Here is an 18,607-nt window from a genome sequence, read left to right on the forward strand (position 1 = left end):
TGCTCTTTAAAAAGACATCGGGCTTTTAAAAACGTTGGGTTTCTAGTTTGTAACGCTGCTTGCACTGTATTGAATGGCCCCGTAATGCAAAAGCTTTTGCGCCCGAACAGGGACTTGAACCCTGGACCCTCAGATTAAAAGTCTGATGCTCTACCGACTGAGCTATCCGGGCGCTCTTGAGAGAGAGGCTTTTCCTGCACTATACATGGTGCTTTGCAAACTCTGCTCTGGCTTTCTAGTTGTGATTTGCATCAGTCCTTCCAGGCATTCCACCCTGTCTGGAATTGATGGCATGATGGGGATCTAAATTTGCACCGTGCTGGGACTATGAAAATTGGTGCTTACTATTAATTATTATGGCAATTCTAGCCTCTTCTGCATTTTCATGCACATTGAAAATAAGTGGGACTAGGCACATAGGAATTACCATCTCAGTTCAGGGGCTGTCTAGCTCAGTTTTCCATCTTCAACAGTGGCCAGCATCAACTGCCCTAGAAGACAGGGTAAGAAATCTTGCTGTGGCAGATGTAGGATAATCCCAGGAAAAGATCTCCCTAATCCTTTATGAAGATCAGCTTAAACTCTGAAACGTGAGGTTTTTAATCTCTATCAGAAGTCTTTGTCTACTTTAACTTTTATAGCCGGCCATTCTTGTCATCTGTATAACCTGTCCCCTTTTGTTAATTTCCTGAGGCACTGCTCCCCACCCACCCCAGTCCTTGGTGCCTGACCCTGGGAGCCTTGGGGATGAGAAGTGCTATATAATTGTAAGGCATCAATATACCGCTGATGATGATACATAGCTTCGTAACAAAGCCTTGCAAATTGCTCTTATAGCCCCTGGCCCCCTAAAATCTTCCCATGTTTAAAACAATGAAAATATAACATGTAGGGATTTCCATCTTCAGTGCGCTGAACAGATGCTGATGAATCCTTTGACTCACAACATTTAAGTCACATCTTTACATACGAATAAATCAATATTGAACAATGCTGAATAATATTTTTAAACTAGGCACAGCACAAGCACAACATGGGCATAGGCAAGCCAAGTTTCTTCTAGCTTTACCCCAGACTGGGAGAGGTTCCCTGGGATGAAATGGGAGATCCGCCTCCTAATCCAGCAAGAGGTTCTATTTAAAGAGAAGGGATGGGGCCTAGTAGCTAAGCAAGGGGAGTTTATTTTTCATGTGATTAAATCATGAAGCATCAGTAAATGCAGGGAGAGCTGGCCAGTTTGAATGCCATTGGGTTTGGAGTGTCTCAGATTAGGAGACAGGGCTATTATGAGGTGTCTTTGCTTGGAATCCAATCAAGTGAGTCATGGACATTTAGTATCATAGGGGTTATACTGATTGTGACGGGTTGGATCACAGAAACCCCCTTGGGAGCTGCCAACTGATGTGCCAAGACCACCCCTATTCCTGTTTTCCATGCCATCTCAGGACTCCAGCACCCTGTCTTGCTGAACCAGACACTCCCGTCTGCTCCAACAAAGACCCAGGGTCTGAATTACTTGCCCCAAAGCTGCAGGTTTACCTGAAAACAGCTCACAGAAGTGTGCTTGTCTTTAGCATTCGGATGCCCAACTCCCAATGGGGTCTAAACCCAAATAAATCCGTTTTACCCTATATAACGCTTATGCATCTTGTATGTCTCCAGGAAGACTTCTTATGTGGATTGGAGCATTCCAAGATGCATTGTTCCCCAAGTGCTTCCTGATCAGGTACTTAACCTGGCGAATTCCTTCCTAAAGAAGCTGACCAAATGCCTCCCAAAGCTTACTTAGAAACCAAGCAAGTATACAGCCCATATTCTTAACCTCACGTAGAAAATGATATATGTGTACAAATAGATCTAGTAGACCATAACCTTTACAGAGATATGTTACATGGCCCAGGCAGCACAAAACATATTCCAGTTATGTCATATTCCCCTAAAGCCTTATGGGAGGTACCGTCACACTGATGCTTTGTATTTATACAACACTTTTCCTCTCCAAAGCTCCCAGGATCAGGAATCCAGGACTGGGGTGGGAGGTGAGCTGTGCATCAGGAAATTAACAAAAGGGGACATGGTATGTGGATGACAGGAATATTAGCTAGAATAATTCTCCTTTGTTTTTGGCTGGCCTCCTCCAGGCCAAATAGGGCTATCACGGGAAGCCTGGCAGAAGGAATGAAATCAAGCAAAGGAAAAATTAGGCTGAATATGTGAAAGAGGAGATCTGTTACCCGGAAGCATCATTTCCCCAAGGGTAGGAGTGGAAGCCACATCATTTGGGATATTTCAAACTATTCTGGATAAAGTGCTAGGAAATAAGATGCAGGAAACCATCCCACCCTGGGGAAGGGATGGGTAACTAGACCATTTCTAATGGTTCTGGTGTCTCCAGCATCTCTGGCCTCAGCAGTGAGAATACTGACCTAGGGAGCTTTAACAGTACCATGCTATAATTAATCAGCTTCAGTGCGGTGTAGTGGGAGGGCTAAAGTCAGGCACAGAGTAAGTGCTACTCTTCCAACATTTGCATTTCTTTCCTCCAATGCAACGGTTATCTTTCTCCATCGGGGGGCAGATTTTACCAGCACATTTTCTGGATTATTAGCTGCAATGGAAGTAAACACCTTTTATTTAAAAAGTCACTAAGGCAAAGACTTGATGTGCAAACCTTAATGTTGGGTGCAAGGTCCTGGGTATAAAATTATGACGTTCACTGTGGGCTTCTACAATTTCGTTTTCTCCCACACCTTTTAGAATTGCCTTTGTGAGGAAAAACTCTGCTGCATGGCTGGTTAGTTCATGAAAGATTCTTTGTTATGTTAAGAATCCGTAATTATTGTTAATCCCCAGAGTGCTGTAGGTTTAACATGGTGTTTGACCAAGTGTTTAAAAAGACAAGGGGACAGATTTCCAAAAGGGCTCAGCAGCTCCCACTGAGAACAACAGGGTACTGTGCCCTTTTCAGAATCTTCCCGTTCAGATGCCCAACTGGGAGCTGTAGTCTTTGGAGAATCTGGTCCAACTTTTGGGTGCTGAGTAGGGTGACCAGATGTCCCGATTTTATAGGGACAGTCTCGATTTTTGGGTCTTTTTCTTATATAGGCTCCTATTACCCCCATCCCCTGTCCCGATTTTTCACGTTTGCTTTCTGGTCACCCTAGTGCTGAGCATTTTTGAAAAACTGAGCCAAGGTTCCAACAATTTTATAGCCTAACTAGGAGAGTGGCCCACGTTTTAAAAGTACTGAGCCACCACAAACTCCACTGCAGTCAAGGGGAGCTGCCGGTGCCTTTGAAAATCAGGCCATTGCAACTCGGGGGTGGCGGGGGGGAGAGAAATCAAACACAAGGAGGTACAGAGGCATCACAGATGATGAGCTGAGTGTGGGAAGGTGTCTTGGGAGACTGGAGGAAGAGGAGCAAGGCATTTGGAATAACCAGATGGTGATGTGCTGACCCCAACCAGACCATAAATCAAAGGGGCTTGTGACAGTAACCTCAGCTGGCCTGGTGGTGAGCTCAGTGGAATAAATGTCCAATTTGTTATGAGCTCATAGGGTGAGTTTAATTCCTGAGGTTTGAAATATATATTTTTAAAATTAATTTCTGGTGAAAGGTCCCAGATTGACAGCCCTGGAGTAAGGCCCATCTCTTAGTAATACACACAGCATATCCGGCACAGGCAGCTGCAAGGCAGGTATCCTCCACACTTCTCTGTCATGTGCTTTTTAGCCAGGGCCGGCTCTGGCTTTTTGGCCGCCCCAAGCAAAAAAAAAACGGGGCGGCCAGAACGGCAAAGCAAAAAAAAAAAAAAAACCTGCGGCAGGGGGACCGGCTGGGGGTGGGGAGAGGGCGGGAGAGAGAGAGAAGGGGGCGGCCAGGGCTACAGCAGGGGCGCTGCCACGCGGCCCCTCCCGCTGCGCTGCCGCCTGCCGCGAGGGCTCCGCTCTGATCGGCGGGGAGGGAAGGAAGAGGACTGCCCTGCAGGGCGCTCTGGTTCTCCGCGCCGCCGCCCCATACAGGGCGGCCGGAACGGAACAAAAAAAAAGGGGGGGGGGGCTGTGCCGCCCTAGGATTGGGCAGAATGCCGCCTCCAACAATCTGCCGCCCCCAGCACCAGCTTACTCAGCTGGTGCTTGGAGCCGGCTCTGTTTTTAGCTCCCCAAACCTGGGGACCCTCTTTAGCTCTGAATGGCAAATTGGGCCTCCATGGCCCATTCTGTTCTTGGCCTTGCTGCTGAGACTGGGGTTGGCAGTTTTGCCCCAGGGCTACCATTCACCTAGAACTGGACAATACTTTTATTATATGAAATTACAGATATTTATTATATTCTTTAACACCTCATCAGTGGGCAGCACTTTGAAAATTAGCATGGTAGTTTGGAATCTAAAAATGTTGTGATTCTCCAAGCCTCAGGGGAAAGGACAGAACTTCCATCCTATCTCTGGGATGGTCACCTGTGTGTCAGTGAAACAAAGTGCATGTTAAATATAGGGACATAGTTTGTTCCTGAGAGACAGCAGCCCACAATGTGTTATTCATGCTGCAAAATCAGGCACCCCATTAAAAGCACAGATTTGTGTCACAAGTCAAGATCCTGTGCATTGTTACTGCTGAAATACAGAACAAACTGAGAGCTCTTAGTCATGTCACATAATGGAAGGAGTTCAGATACTACTGTGATGTGGGCAATATAAAGAACCTGTATAGAATGCAATAGAAAGAACACTCCACAAGGTTGCCAACTCTCACTATTTTGTCATGAGTCTCGCAATATTTGGTGTTTTTCTTAAAGCCCTAGTTCCTGGATTCATGTGAATATGTGAGAATCTCAGCTTTTATATAAAAAAAAAAAAGTTTAATGGATATGACCCGAGTGCACCCTAAGGGCTCAGAAACAAGAAAACAAATAAAATGAACCCAAAACTTTAAAAAAAAAAAAAGATTTGTAAGATAATCTCATAATTTTTTGAGACCAGATTCATGGTTTTTGAACTCTGGGGTTGGCAATACAGATCCTATATTGACTTGATTTAGGGATCGGGACTTTAGCTCTTTGGAGCAAGCCCTGTTCTTTTGTTCCCTGTTTGTACAGTGCCAAGTACAATGCAGTCCCTGTCCAAGTTCTGGGGTTCTTAGGTGCTGCTGCAGTACAAATAATAAATAATAATTAGTCACTAAATAAGGGAAAGAATAAATTGCAACCATCAAAGTGAATGCTCCCAATGAACTTCATAATTATTCTGCACTCTCCCTTTTCCAGCCACTTCTCCCAACCCTCCTACTGTTGTCATCTCATTCTGTTCTTCTTGATGTAACTTAGGCCCAGGGCCGGCTCCAGGCACCAGCCTGGCAAGCAGGTGCTTGGGGCGGCCACTCCGGAGAGGGGCGGCACGTCCAGGTATTCGGCAGCAATTCGGCGGACGGTCCCTCACTCCCGCTGGAAGCAAAGGACTTCCCGCCGAATTGCCGCCGCAGATCCCGATCGCGGCTTTTTTTTTTTTTTTGGCTGCTTGCAGCGGCCAAAACCCTGGAGCCGGCCCTGCTTAGGCCCTGCAACCAGAGCCCCACAAGTAGAGCTCTGACCCTATGCAGAGTCCTATTGAAGCATCTGCCGACACAAACCCAATGGGCTTGCATAGGTAGGACTTGTGCACCCAGGCAAAGTCCCATTGATTCCAATACATAGGTGTTAGGGGTATGTCTGTGTGGAGCTCACTGCAGGGTCTTTGGGGCAGCAGTACAGTGTCTTCCCTGTGCATGGTCTACAGAGGTGGTCAAGAACAGTAAGAGGGCAGGTGTTTACAGGCATTTCCTAGAGGCGCAAAGGGGATAACTTGTTTTTAGGAAGCATGGGTGTAAAGTCTCTGGCGAGACAGATTTATTTTTCACCTCTTTAATTTAGGAAACGAAGTGGCAGAGCAGTTTGGGTAATCCCAGTGCTCTGCTCCGACAGTGGTGAATCTAAGACCCCATTACCATGGAGAAGGGGGTGGGAAAGAGAGGAAGGGAGGCATTGGGCTTAGGGAACTGATTTCCCTTTGGTTGCTTCAGAGAGCAATCAGTGTGCTTGTGGCTGGCTCTTTCAAAGCAAGCTTTCAGCGGTGCAATGCCTGAGGTCTCCAGGAGATGGCACATCCCTTTTCTTCTCCTCTTCTCTATTGTCTTCCCCGGGCTGCATCGCTTTCTCTCTGTGTGTGTGTGCCTAGTTCGCTTTGCTCTGTGGGGATTTTGCAGTCTGATGGCTTCACCCCTTCCTGCCATCTACCATCCGAGGAGGGACGCTTTTCTGCATTTACTCCTTTGATTTTATCTGGCCCACAGATGCACAAGCATTTATTCTGGACAAGATCACACTGAGGATTTTTGGAAGAACCATCCACAGGAGGAAGAGGGGTGTGTGTGTGAAAGACCCAGAGGGAGGAAGAATAAGAGGGAGGCACACAAAATAATACACTTGCAATATCTTCACAGCCCAGGAAATCGGAGTGCAAACATCAGGTAAGAAACTGACCAGCGGCTGCTCTCCTGAGTGGAATTGGGCAGGCGCGGGGAGGACGTGAAATTGACTAGGAGCTGTTTGACATTGATTAGGCAGAGCCTGAGATTAACCAGGGGAAGGAATTTCCCGTTTAAAAAAGACGGAAACATTGAAGATGCAGGGAGGAGGAAAAGGTTCTTCCACTCCAGTCCCAGCTCTGGATACATGTAGCAGCAAAAGCCAGAAGTCGGTAGCAGGTTGCTGGAGGAGGGGTGTGTGTTGACGGACCCCAACTGAAGGGGAATGTTTGTGGGGGTGGAAGGTACCTGGTTTATTTTAACCTCCTTTCCTAGCTGCCGGGCGTTCTGAGATGATTAGTTCAAATAAGTGAAACCAGTTTTTATTTCAATCTTCCCCTTCTCCCTTTGGAGGAGCGGAGTCTTTCTGTGGATTTAACATGTGAGTAAATGGCCAGGATCTCCTTGGAGACATTTGTTTTGCATTCCAGCCTTCTTCCAAGGCTCTTTTTGCTCCCAGCAGAAAGAAGAGAGACCGGGCCACAAAAAATAAATACATTTCACAACAAAGCAGAGCAGATCCTGCACCTCTTACACAAACAGCAGCATCTTCCCCTCTGCTGTGACTTTTCCTGTTGGCAGGATTGAGAAAAATTTCCCCCCTTTGTTAAGATTTTTCTTTTTCCTATTTGCAAGGAATAAAACAAGCCTCCACGGAGTGGGTAAGTGCATCGTGGCCTTGAAAGAGTTTTAGGATTTGGGCTCTGTTCCTGTGTGTGATTTTTTTTTTAAAAAAAGGTGATGTGCAGACACCAGGGGAATTCGGCCCCCAGTAGGAAACTTGTACAGTTCAACTCCTTATGGGAGCCTCCCATTGGTTAACTACACTCTTTTCTGTGTTTATTTTCATTCTGGTCCCCTGTTGCATGACAAGAATGTTTGTATATTACATTTAAGGGAGACATAAGGAACTGATTTATGCATTTTATGTGTAGACTGGTTTAGCTGTAACGTATATGGAGCCTACTGTAAGCCTGGTTAAAATGATGATCAGCATAGCAAAATCCCTAATGAAAGAGGCACTTCTGCTTTTTTCCTCGTAAAAAAATCATACCTGACCTACTAAGAAAAAGTTTTGGTGCTAAATTGGATCATATACAGGGTTATTGTGATTCATTTCCTGGGCACAGTCCAAAAAATCAAGCCCAGCCTTTTTTTCCCCCCAGAACTGTAAACCCTAAAAATAATAGCAAAATAAAACAGGATTTGGGGAAAGCTGGATAGTGCACTAAATAATCAAATTGAATGAAAACAATATGTTGGAACCTTGACCACTAAGTGTACAATAAGTCTGAAAAAGTTGCATTATTTTTATTAGCCAGACAATACAACAATCCGCATCAAATTATAAAGTTGCCTGTCAGCAAAGTCTTAGCGGTAGAGAGAGCCAGCTCTAGATTTTCTGTTCTATTCCATGATGTCAAACTCCCCCTGCTGCTCCAAATTTCTGCTGGGTTGGAGCAGGGTGTAGATATGTGTTTCTTGTAACCCACAAGGGGCAGAGATCAGATTCCTTATGACAGGTTTCAGGGTAGCAGCCGTGTTAGTCTGTATCCTCAAAAAGAACAGGAGTACTTGTGGCACCTTAGAGACTAACAAATTTATTAGAGCATAAGCTTTCGTGGGCTACAACCCACTTCTTCGGATGCATATATATGCAGATTCCTTATGCCGTTCGACAGGGCTCCTGTTCTTAGCATGTATGCATGTGTGTGTTAGATATAGCATTTTAAAAAAGAAGGCACTTGTCATGGTATTGATCATGTCACAATAAACTGTGATGTTTTCCTGCTTTTGGAATGGAATATCCTCGGCCCTGCTCTTGCAAATTCTTACGCATATGCTTAATGGTAAGCACCGGGGTTTAATGGGGCTATTCACGTGCAGAAAGGTAAGCATGCGCTTAACTGTTTGCAGGATCTATGCTACAGCAAGCTGACATCAGTGTGATCCGATAAATACATCCTTGCTTTTGAATGTCAACCACAGTGTAGCGATTTGAGAGAGAAAAAATGTGATTGGTAAACCAGGCTGTCTAGCCCCACCAGTATAACTGGGCAGATGAACATTCATTAGCCACCTTACCGTGAATGGATAATGTTAAACAAAAGGCAAAGTGGGATCAGGCAGAGCATCAGCAGTGCTTCTGGGTCCTAAAAGTATCTGTCTTTTGGCCTTGGGCTTCTGTGGCCAGGCAATACCTGTAAGGATACATTTATGTGTGTGTGTATGTCACTGTAAAGTGTGCTCCCATCAGCTCCATACATGTAGTGGGCCAGATACTCCCAGGGTGTTGTGCAGAGTTCCGGGGGCAGCAGGGAGGGTGTGGGGCTGTAACTGTAGATAGCCATGCAGCCTCACCCTCTTTACGGGGATCATGGAGTATGCTAATGCAATGTACCAGATCAACAGCCTCCCCTGGGGGGATAGGCAGAGTTCTATGGGCACTAGTTGTGAGCTAAGGATCTCCCTGGCAGAAGCCCAGAGGCTGGGGGTAGTAGGGTCCTGCCCTTCTTTGGGATGAAGCTCCCTGTAATTTACCTATGTCAGCATCAGTGCATCTGGCCCTGTGTGTGCACACATAATACAGAGTCCCTCTAGGCCTGCTCTCCTGTCACTTATACCTGTCTTGATCAGCCTAACCAGTTTGAAACTGAGATGAAAATCCACGCTATTATACACCGAGAGGGCCTGAAAGTGTTAGGAGATGGTCCCACTTACAGACTGTCAGGCTGATTTTCCTCTCATTTACCATCGATGTCAATTGGGTGTAACTGCATCAAAGCCATGGAGTCACTGTTGTAAATGAAAGGAGAATGACGCCCCTATTGGTTTCTAGGAGCTCCCTTTGGCCAGCATTGCTGATGCGTAACAACATGTGTCCAGCCCTTGACCAGGTTGCTCGCTCTGACTTAGGCCTGGGATGTGTGAAGGCACGTGCAGGGCCGGTGCAACCCATTAGGCGACCTAGGCAGTTGCCTAGGGCGCTACAACTTGGGGGGCGGCGACCGTGACAGTATTTCGGCAGCGGGACTTTCCGCTGCCTCTGGGGGGGGCGGCATTTCGGGGCGGGACCTTCCGCTGCCTAGGGCGGCAGAAAAGCTGGCGGCGCTTCTGGGCATGTGGGGATTGTTCAGGGTCCTTGCCCCCGGAGCCACCACCAAACCCAAGAGAATCATGAATGATTTAATTGTTGAGAGTTCTCCAGCTGATTTCAGCTGCAGGAATGAATGTGCCAGGGAGAGGTTGACTAGCGCTGTACAAGCAGGAAATGTGCCTGAAGATGGAGATTAGAGAACAGCTGAAGGGACTGTCTCTGTAACTGTGGTTTAAACTTGGCTTCCGCTGATTTTTCTCACACTCTTGCCGTGACTAGTTCTGTCTGGGTCTAACTGTGCCACCCAGCTTCGTAATTCCCTTTCCCAGACCCTTTCCCTGGCACCGTGCTAACCTTTCCCCAGGGCTGCAGAGGGGCGATGGTATTTGCAGACACTTGGAGAGAGGCGGGGAGGAAGGAGTACTGGCCAACTCCTACATCATTTTCAGTGCTGCCCAGCGGTAGTTCCTCCGTGTGATGTCGCAGACTGCTCTGTGAGGTGACTCTATAACCCAGGCAGAGAGAATAAAACAATAATTGCATTGGCAATGGGCTTGTGTTACTGGGGGGGCGGGTGAGATTTTGCAGCTATCTCTTTCTTCAAGGGATGAGGGATGCTCTAGGTGGGGAGAAAGACCTCCACCTGCACAAGGTCTGCAGCTGTAGATTCACCTTATGGGGGTGATCCAGGAGGATCCACCAGATAGTGACTTCCAATGCAAGCTCCCTTTGCAGGATACATCGTCCTTGCTAGAAGGGTGTAGGAAAGGATCAGACATCCAAAGGCATGGAGGCACCGCGAGCTCCAGAGGGGAGCCAGGGAGATAGAGGTTATGTTTATAAAGTGGAGAGAATTCACTCCCATTTGTACTCGGGGCAAGGGATGAGCAGGCCTGAGAAGCATAAAGCACCAGCCTTCGCCTGGTAGGCCGCAGGTTCCGTCCATCCTACCGCACCGAGTCTGAGTAGCCTCATTCCCAGCAGCAGACAGTAAACGCTGTCCCCCGGGCCTGCTACTGGCAGGGTCAATAGCTGCAAGTGCAGCAGAGTCCAGGCATGAGTCAGTCCCGTCTTGCTCAGAGCTGCCAAGATTTCAAACCCCTTGTAGGGGAGGGAACCGGCCTGCAAGGTGCACCCCGTTTGCAGCTGCTGCTTGCGTCAGGTGAGCTGGTCTGGTTCTTCCTTGAGGCCTGTTCTTAACTGGCATCTGGTACAGCCTGGTGCTGGATCAGCTTTGTAAACATGCTTCTGGAGGGGGGTGTAGCCCAGATAGCTAATGCAACTGCTTGGGAGCTGCTTGCAGTTCAACGGCTAATAGCCTTTCTGTCGTAAGCACCTCCTGAACGTTCAAGGACTCGGCTCTATCAAAATCCAGAGGGGCTCTGAGAAGGGGTACAAGACTATTGAGTTCGGAAATACCGTTGGTGTTTGTGTATCTGTGCAGATAGCCACACGCAGATTGGATGTATTAAGAGTAGTTAGGGGTAAGGGTGACTCTTGATGGATCAGAACCCAGCAGCCAACGTGCTGAGCTCCTCTGACAATCTGTCCATACACATCACAATCACAGCTGAGCTGTTGTGAAAATCCCGACCTCATTTGGAGTGCAGATCACTTGTGAATCTGGCCCGGAGCTCTTTTGAGCCACTGCCCCCTGTATGTGCCCTTTGCCTGAGGCCCCGGTCGAGGGAAGGGGCCTTCCCCAGCTGTATGAATTGACACATACGGTGGAGCTACAAACCAAACTGAAACCCTTGCACAGGAAATGGAAGTGGGTGCGTTGCAGAAGGTTCCTGCGTATCGTGGGCCTTCAGACACCAAGTGGCATTGCAGCACCAGCGCACTTGAGGACAGAGATGAGAGATCGCCGATGTATAGAAACCGCCCCGTTTCTGCTGAGTCTAGCCAGGCCTGCCCCGTGCCGGATCGGGCACCTCTGAGGTCTTTGCCCTGCCGAGTTTGCACAATGTGCCGCCAGGCTCCTGAGACTGATGCACCCCAGTGTAAGTGGAGGCTACATAAGTTAAGGTGAAGCTCTAGACCTAGCAAGTCATGGCTCCTCTATTGCACTTGCTCCCTTCCTTGCAAGAGTGCAGGGTCCAACTGGGGGGAAGGGAGGTGCAGAGGGCAAAGGGGCTTAGCCTGATCCCCATCGTACTAATGAGGCACTTGGCAAACGGTCCCCTCCTAGGCCTCTCTCCTAGGCTGCAGTAACCTGATAGCTATGCAGCAGCATCTCCCTAATGCAAGATTAGGTTCCCCCATGCTTCCCGTCCTGCTCAGCGCATTGTACCTTGCACCTCTCTCTGCAGCATTCGGCACCTGTGCAGCACAGAACTGAGCCCTTACTGGGCCTGAGTGGGTGGGCAGAACATCGAACATTCCCAGGAAGCCCTTCCGCCACCGAACAGGAGGTGAGATGGCCCTCTGTTTAGATGCCTAGGTTTGAAGGCCAGAAGGGACCTTTCTGATCATCTAATCTGACTTCCTGCATAACCCGGGCCAGAGAACCTCCCGCAGTGACTCCCACATCCAGCCCATACCTTGTGATTGAGCAAGAGCATGTTTTTTGAGAAAGGCATCTTGTCTTGACTGAAAGCCTTCAAGCGATGGGGCCCTGAAGTTGTATCTTCTATTAGTTATAGTGGTAGGTGGCATAAGCCCGCATCTGTGCTACAAAATTGAGAGACCTCATAGTTAAAACTTAGTAGGGTCTCTCCTGAGTAGACTGACCTAAAGCATGTGATGGAACCTCACCACAGCAGGAGGTGGGAGACTTGGGGCTCATCTAAAAAGTGGCCAAACATGGGGTTATATTTAAATATAAACCCTGCTCCACCTGCCCAGTTACAATTCCCCCTCACTCTGCCTTCAGGCTTGTTTGGCTTTGATCACAGGGAGCTGCTCAGTTGCAAGGTCACTGGGCAATGCAGAATCCAATCCAGATGCGCTGGAAGCCTCCCATGTCTTTCTATCCATCGCTCAGGGGTTTCCCGACCTCTCTTCATCAGCCACCCACCTTCCCGCAGCAGGATTTCTTCCCGAGGGTGGAAATGCGTAGAGAAATGATTGAAGAGCCTGTGTCATCAGCAGCTCCACATCCTGCCTGCCTGCTCCAGAGGGCCTTGGACTGAACTGGACTCAGTACCGCTATTAATAGGAAACATAGTGCCTTAAAGAGGAAGAAACACATAATCTTACAGGTTGGAGGCAAACTGCTCTCTGTTTTGAGGGCCCTTCCTGTCAGTGTGCATATATAGTGCAATGCAGGAGAATATCTGGATGGCTTTAGCATAGCGCTGTTCCCAACAGAAAGGTCTGATCCTGCTCGATGTCAGCACCCACAATGCCTCTTGGCTTCAGAGGGAGCTCTACACCTTGCCGGATAGCACACAAAGGCTTCTGGCTCATGGCAGGGGAAACTAATGCCATGCGCCAAGATTACCAAAGGACAGCTAGTGATGTTGGGTGCTCCACCTGAGACCATTTAAAGGAGCCTGATTTTCAAGGTGCTGAGAACCTGCCCTCTGCAAATCAGGTCTGTTGAAAGGTGTCACAAATGGGGCTCTGAAAATCCCTGATCACTTTTGAAAAGTAGGCCAGAGTATGTAGGGCAGAGGGAAAAGGTGTCAGGGACACAGGTGGGTCTGGGGACGGCTGCTAAGGCTGGATCCATTCTGCACTCATGTGAGCCTCTGAAATGTGATCGTCGTTCATCGATTCAGAACATTTCCTGTAGTCCACAGAGAGATGTTGTCACACCGACAATTAGCATCTAGATAGCTGCAGTGATCAGTGCTGTTTAAATAGCTCTGATAGAAACTGACATGAGGCAGGTGGCCCTGTTGCAGATTCTGTTAGTTTCATGGTTGGGGAGGGATTGTGCTGGGCAGGGCCGTGAGAAATCTACAATCATGCACTGACCAGTGGACAGAGTCAGAGTAATTGGTGTCAGAGCACTGTCCAATACCATGGGCCCCACACACCAATTGGAGAAAAATGGTTTGTACAGCTGGTCATTGGGGTTAGTAAAATCTAAGTTCTATTGTATGTACCAACAGCCACCCAATGCATTTTCAGTGTAACGGTGCTCATCTCAGAAAAATAGCTTTGTGCAGCAAAGCCCGTTAGCAGCAATCCTACTTAACCCCAGCTGTAGGCAGGCCCATCTCTGACCCAGTTTTGAACAGGGGCTTACCACTGAGATGTTCTGGGGAGGGTGGTCAGGAGTGTATAGTTTGCTGGGAGGAATGCTGCTCGGAATTTCTTTTTGCTGCCAAAAATCTGGACAGAAAGGAAAACTCTCTCCTCTCCACTGACATTTTTCTCTTTTCATCGAAAACTGATGTGTATTCTTTGTTTAAAATTTTGCTTGCCAGAAGCTGAAATGTTTCTGTATTTGGGTTTTCGTTTTTTAAAACAAAGCCCCAAACTTGAAAAATGTCAGTGAAAACCCAAGAATGGACGATTTTTAGGGTGAAATTCTCCCTTTTGTTGCAAAAGCCGTTTTCTGTCCAGTATTCAGATGGAGAATTTTTGACCAGCTCCACCCCCAAGTCCTCCAGATGCTGTTGTTATTCTCCGGGCATTGCCAATCAGTCCTTACCCTGGACATTCCTTAGACTCCCTCTCTTTGCTCTCCCCATTCAGGGCCTGACCCAAAGCCCATCAATGGGAATTTTTCTTTTGCCTTCCATAGGTTTTGAATCAGGCCCTCATTTCCTCTCTCCCTCCTGCCCCCCACCCAACTCCCTCTGTCTCTCTCCCTCCCATCCCACCCTCACAGTACGCCTCTTGTTGAGCCCGTGGTGCAACTTTTCCAGGTGTTACCAATACATGTATCCCACTCTCGGTCGCTGACGAAATGCAGGGAGTACGTAAGCAAAGGCCTCCTGGACACTGAGTGCTTGCCCTGCTAAACCACACTCCTGTGAAACAGCGGGCCTGGATACAGCTCTTTCTCGGAAGCGCCTGCTATTTATTTATTTATTTCCTTGCTTGAGGGGACGTTCGTTCCAGCTGCTCCGGCTGTCGCAGGCTGTTCTGTACAAGTCAGATCCTCCCTCTCAAGGTGCTGTCCCTGTCCTGTGGCTTTTCCCACTGGGCTTCATCTTTGATCCACGCTTAATTCACCAGGCTAGGACTCAGGAAATCTGTGGTCAGTTCCTGACTCTGTCTGCGTGACGTTGGCCAGTTAGTCTTTCTATGCTTCAGTTCCCCATTTGCAGAATGGGAAGAATTATCCTCCTTTTCTCCCAGCCTTCGTCTAGTTTGATTTTAAGCTGTGGGACAGGGACTGCTTCTTACTATGTGTTTGTGCAGCGCCTAGCACTGGTGTCTGTCCCACGTGAACCTAAGGTTATCTCACATTTCCGGTCCCCAGAAATGCTGAATCAGATCAGGAGCAGGAGGGCATGGGAAATGCTGCCTATGCTAAAGGAGCGAATCCCAGCAGGTTTAGCTGTGTCCTTCACTTTGGGTACAGACGGCCATGAATCCAAACACCCTCTGCCTTGGAGGGAGTTTGGAGCTGCTCTTTGGCTTAGAGCCCCGTCACTAAATCTGGGTCTCCATCCCACGTCAGGGTTCTCTGGCTGGTGGAGAGGCAGCTTACTCTGCTCCTACACCATTCTCCAGTTATTCATATTACAGGAGACCCTAGAGACTGGAGCCCCATTGTGCAAGGTGCTGTACATGCATACAGTAAGAGGCAGTCCCTGCTCTGAACAGCTTACAATCTAAATAGACGAGCCAGACCAAGGAAGCATTCCCTCTGCGCACACACACGATGGAACAGGTTAGATACTGAGAGGTGAAGTGACTTGCCCAAGGTCACACAGTGAGCAAGTGGCAGAGCGGGGACTAGAATGTAGCTCTCCTGCCTCCCAGCTTGGTGCTCTATCCACTGGGCCATACTGCCTGCGAGAGGCCCGCCCTGGGAATGACCCTTATAGATGCAGTAGTCAAGGCAGAACGCAACCAGCTCCAAGCTGCTGGCTGGGAACGAGGCTGCGCGGATGCAGTTCAGGCGGGTGTTTTAGGATGGATGGAAGCTGGAGCCTGACAGAAAAAGCACCGGCCTTCACCTTTTTCAGGCTTGCTCCTCCCTCTGTCTGATTATAAACGGGTGTGAATTGTCCCCCCTTTATAGGCATGGCCTCCATCTCCCTGGCTCCCACAGGCCTTCCTCCGGGGCCTGCTCTGTCTCCTTGACCTTGGATGTCTGATGCCTTCTCAGATGCTTCAAACGTTTCTATCTGCCTCTGAAAAGCAGCTGGGGGGAGGGGAAAGCCCACGTTGCACAGCTCTCTGCCAGCATCCAGGGGCCCTCTCCAGGCAGATGTGCCTGCATTGACTCCCCCTTCCTAGCTAAGCCGACTTTAGGATCATCTCCCAGTCCCTGCACCAGAGCCTGTCCCTGCATCCGCTGTGTGTACTGCATCTGCTCCAGGACTGAGCCAGGGAGGTAGGGACTTGCTAGAGGGTTCACTCTGCTGTGAATTCCCACAGACTTTCGCACAATTTTCTGCTTGGCTTCCCTTGTCCCTCCCCAGAGTGGAGCAGGTGGTGCTCAGCTGCTGGGAGCAGAGCGTGCACACAGCAGGCTGTTCACATTTGGGCTGGTTTAACCCTTAATGTGGGCAGATGCATGGCTCTATACCAGATGGGTCACACCCATCCTCATCCCCCACCCCCTCTGTTGCTCATCTCTTTGGACAGGGTTAAACTCGTCCTCCCCAGTTCTGTACTGTCTGACCAGGAGCTGGGTTGCTTGGTAAACCGGATAATGTCACTCCGGTTGCGACCCCACCTCTGCCCTTCTGGCTTTGCTGCCATTCCAGGGATGCAGCTATGTGCCCCCGCCCCCCGCCCTCCGCGCGGCATGGCCGTAATCCCCGCTGGAAGGCAGACATGCCATGGCATACAATGGGATCACTAATGCAGCAGGTGCAGCTAGCACGGTGTAAATAAAGGCCTGAAAGAGAACAAAAGTGTCTCTCCAGTCCTTTTAAAATTCTACCTGCCATTGACCTGGCCCCATGCGCTTGGATACTATAGGTAGGGGGGGGAATAGAAAGTCCTAAAATACAGAGAGTGAACACAATATCTTTGGTGGGATAACAGCTCCTAATGCTTTGTTACGATCCAACCACATTCTGACCACAGACAGCAACTCTGAGGGGAAAAAGTGGCTCCTGGCTGGGCTGCTTGCTAGCGAAAGGGGGTATGAGAGGAAAATCAAAGTGAATGTTGAACAGGCCATAGATCCAAAGAAAAGGGGTGATTCTGGACTTTGGTGATGGGGATTTAGAGCCATTTACTGGTAGGTCGCTGGTGTGAATCGAGGCTCATGTGGGTGGCAAGCAAAATTATTTCCATCGAATAACTGGGGGGTGAGCCACCTGGAATGAGCTGGGCAGGTGTCGGTCCAATTCCCAACTTCACAACCCTCCCTCCCCCCTCCCCAAATTTCTAATAAGTACATTATGCAAACAAAGCCACTGCCATGACTGCTGGCCACGGAGGGGACACATCCCTCTTGGTCATTTTCCCCTGCAGTGCAAGGCGCAGGGGTATTGGCAGAAGGTGGTGTGAGGGTAGTTTGCCTTGCAGCCATCTGTGCTGTATCTGAGGATAGCTAAGCAGTGGTTCTCAACCAGTGGTACGTGTACCCCTGGGGTACGCAGAGGTCTTCCGGGGGTACATCAACTCCTCATCTAGATATTGGCCTAGTTTTACGACAGGCTACGTAAAAAGCACTAGAGAAGTCAGTACAAACAAACATTTCATACAGACTTGTTTATACTGCTCTGTATACTAAACACTGCAATGTAAGTACAATATTTATATTCCAATGGATTTATTTTGTAATTATATGGTAAAAATGAGCAAGTCGGCAATTTTTCAGTACTAGTGGCTGTGACACTTTTGTATTTTTATGTCTGATTTTGTAAGCAAGTAGTTTTTATGTGAGATGAAACTTGGAGGCACGCAAGATAAATCAGACTCCAGAAAGGGGTACAGTCATCTGGAAAGGTTGAGAGCCACTGATCTAGAGGATGTTGGTACCCAGGGCTGCAGATCTGGGACCTTTAATCAGCATGAAATGATCTCTCTGTAAATCTCCTTGCAGGACGTCTGGGAGAGGACCGACTCTTTTGAGACACCCAAGATGTAGAAAGGAAATGCTCCTGTTCGAGTGTGTGTGTGTGTGTATGTCAGAGAGAGAGAGGAGTGGGGTGTGTGGTGGTGAACTTTCCCCTCTGTGTGTCTGAAAGGCCCGCTGCTCCAAGCCATAGGGCTGCCCCCTTGTGCATCACACCAGCTGTGCAAAGCAATCAGTTCAGCCATGCGTAGCAAAGAGAAAAGAGGGCTGGGCCTCTCTCCCCCCTCCCCGCTTAGATTTTCAGCATGGTTCTGTCTGCCTCACTGCCTCCCCCCCAAGCCCCTCTGCCTATGACCTTGGTCAACCCTTGAGGGTATCTGTCTGTTAATTTACAGTATCATGTGTGTTAGGAGGAATCCATCTGCACGCAAGGGGATGGGGGTGGTGTCTGGATGGTCCTCTGTGACGGGGAGCTGTGTGGCCAAACATAGTTGTAGATCTGGGTGAACTATGAGCAGTGAACAGTTCATTAGACAATTCAGCAGCCCCTTGCTCCATTCGCTAATTATCTACAAACCGACTTAGGGCCAGATTTTCAAAAGGGCTCACCCCCCAGCAGCTCCTGCTGAGAATAATGGAGAATCTGCCCACCCCCTGACCCATGCACAGTGGGAACAATGCAGGCTGCTGGGGACTGAGCTCTTTGGAAAATCTAGCCACTTGATTTTGATGCCACGAATGGTTCATGCCGATGGGTTTCAGTCTCTGAGTCGCTCTTCACTGCCTAAATCACATGGTATAGTCTCTGCTCCCTGGATTAGACATTTCTACCAATAATAGCA

At 48.6% G+C, this 18,607-nt stretch overlaps 1 protein-coding gene and 1 non-coding gene across 2 annotated transcripts in view; one reads left to right on the forward strand and one right to left on the reverse strand.

Moving 5' to 3' along the window:
- Nucleotides 1-99: 99 nt before the first annotated feature.
- TRNAK-UUU (transfer RNA lysine (anticodon UUU)) lies at nucleotides 100-172 on the reverse strand. The gene has a single exon. It is a non-coding gene; the product is annotated as a tRNA-Lys (tRNA).
- A 6,021-nt stretch (nucleotides 173-6,193) lies between these two features.
- Nucleotides 6,194-18,607, forward strand: part of PIK3C2B (phosphatidylinositol-4-phosphate 3-kinase catalytic subunit type 2 beta) — an 84,369-nt gene continuing 71,955 nt past the window's right edge. Inside the window, exon 1 of the mRNA XM_054028040.1 lies at nucleotides 6,194-6,504. The gene's annotated coding sequence lies outside the window, so the exon portion shown is untranslated. The remainder of the gene's footprint in view (nucleotides 6,505-18,607) is intronic.

The sequence above is a fragment of the Malaclemys terrapin genome, chromosome 4 (assembly GCF_027887155.1).
Source record: "Malaclemys terrapin pileata isolate rMalTer1 chromosome 4, rMalTer1.hap1, whole genome shotgun sequence".
Classification (NCBI taxonomy): Eukaryota; Metazoa; Chordata; order Testudines; family Emydidae; genus Malaclemys; species Malaclemys terrapin.